General features: G+C 42.4%; 1 non-coding gene across 1 annotated transcript; it reads right to left on the reverse strand.

Moving 5' to 3' along the window:
- Positions 1–247: 247 nt before the first annotated feature.
- Positions 248–319, reverse strand: TRNAE-UUC (transfer RNA glutamic acid (anticodon UUC)). Its single transcript has one exon. It is a non-coding gene; the product is annotated as a tRNA-Glu (tRNA).
- Between the last annotated feature and the right edge of the window lie 1,929 nt (positions 320–2,248).

Raw genomic sequence — 2,248 nt, forward strand, 5'->3', positions numbered from 1 at the left:
AGAAGACAAACCTCAAGGCGCCTCTGGGAGGACGAAGTGATCAGCGGCTCCTCTTGTGAAACTCTCCTTCACTTTATCACTTACAAGTGCAGGAAAGGGGTTTGGAGATCAGTTAGGTTTATAGGCGGTGGTTTCTGGATAATATGCCGAAGGTATAAACATGCAGAGAGAAGGAAGTGGAAATAAAATAAAGTAAAATGTGTGTAAACCATTTGTATTCTTAAAAATGTAACATTAAAAATGTATCTTCCCATACCGGGAGTTGAACCCGGGCCGCCTGGGTGAAAACCAGGAATCCTAACCGCTAGACCATATGGGAGGCAATCTGGGCTCAGAGTATTTGTACTGTAAATGACCGTATATGTGGGTGGTGTGTTCATCACTGTTGCTTAACCCACGAGTTTCTAAATAAAGAGAATAGCAAGGAATAGAGATAAACTCAGCTGGTCTGGGTCAGGGTGTGTGGGATCAGCTTGGTCATTTCCGCTCTGTACAGGAATAAAACACGCAGACTGCTGCAGGAACACACGCCTTGGAGGAAGGAAACAGCAAAGATAGAGGGTCGGCGAGGGAGGAATCTAATTAGGAACAACAAGAGAGAGAGGGTAGAGTTACACTCTTATTCCCCCGAGTTAAGTACAAAAAACAACGTAAGAGTGTATATAGAAAGAGGTACAACCGGCTGGTTGGACTCTAAAATAAAGCTATGAGTGTTAGTGAGACGAAATCAATCTGATATTAAAATAAAACCCTCACTCACCAACATAGTTGGTGACATGCTTCATCATGGGGTTTTGCCAGTGGTGCCTTGTGCGCCTCTGGTGTGCTTCGACGCCTTTAGTATAGCGGAGCAGCTGTATTCAGATTAGAAAGTGTAGTGTGTGATAAATCAAGAGTGAGTTAAAAGTCATATGGCGTCAGCCAGAAAATTTTAATGATGGCGTCATATGAACAAATTAAAAAGGTGGTGGATATCAATTCCTGAACTTTAAATTGGTCAGGTCAATCCTGCTTATGATCAAATGCTCAACATGTTTCAGCTTATTGTTGTGTTTCACCAAGCTTTCATCAGGACCTAATCATGAGAAAAAACACCTTGGCGGTATAAGCACGCTAAGGCTTATCCAAACCTCAGGTGTGATTGAACCGATACACTCACGGTTACATCAGGGGTCTTCCGCTAATTCGAGGGCAACCTCGTCTGTCTGTAAAAAATGTATGTACATTAGAATCCACATACAGATATTAAGTATACTGTGTATATCAGAAAACAAGATCAAGTATCAGACAAACACTCATTCATATTGTCCCTATGTTTTTACTTGACTCACAATATAACACGGGGCAGTCCGTGCGGACAAGAACTCAGTTTCTTTTCGATCATCCAGACACGTCTGCAACCAATTAGGAGCAAACAAGCATTTGAGCGATTCGCTCAAGAGTCTGGGTATGTAAAAATTACTTATTGACTATGCAGTGATCTCATTTAAAAATTTTTGGCACATGCAAATATATGTCGTTTAAAAGGGGGCAATGCATAATCCCCAATACTTCGGCATAATTTGAAAGACGGAAACAAAACAACAAAAAATTGTTTTAAATGAGGCTTACGTAAATGAAGATGAGGAAGTGCTCCTTGGGCAAACGGACGGGTGGCGGGACTACAGAACAACTGTGGTGGAGACAGACAAAGGGGTAAATGTCAAACTCCTATAGTCCGTTAACCCATTAAATATCAAAGTTCCGTTTCAAAGGAGACCCAAGGATCGTTTCACAGTGGTACTTACATCGTCCAAGTCCTCAGCCAGGCAAATTCACCTACATATGACCGCCGAGCCCGGAGTCAAGGTGAAAGCAAGTATTCGCGTTTAAATAGTAGCAGCCATGGCGGGAAAGCAGGAAGAGTCTGCCCCTGCCGGTATGCGCACGCATCCGTGCTATAGACATAGAAAACGGACTATCACGCTAGTCCTAGAGTGAAATGACGGACTAAGTTTCAATTAGCCTTTGTTAAAAACTTTATCGACAACCTCGATTAAGCGCAAACAAAAACCCAAAGTTGGATTAAAAATGATCCGGAAATAATCAGAAGTGTCCCCGCACCCCAGGTCAAAGCAGTAAGTAACGTCCCTTCTCAGGCCTGAATTAAATACCCTCTTAGTGACAAAATAGTCGGTATAAGAAAAGTCGGGTAGTGAGGTAAAGTAAATAGGGACTATTCAGGCTTTTCTGGGAAATAGTACTGAGG

The sequence above is a fragment of the Triturus cristatus genome, chromosome 4_1 (genome assembly GCF_964204655.1).
Source record: "Triturus cristatus chromosome 4_1, aTriCri1.1, whole genome shotgun sequence".
NCBI classification, from domain to species: domain Eukaryota; kingdom Metazoa; phylum Chordata; class Amphibia; order Caudata; family Salamandridae; genus Triturus; species Triturus cristatus.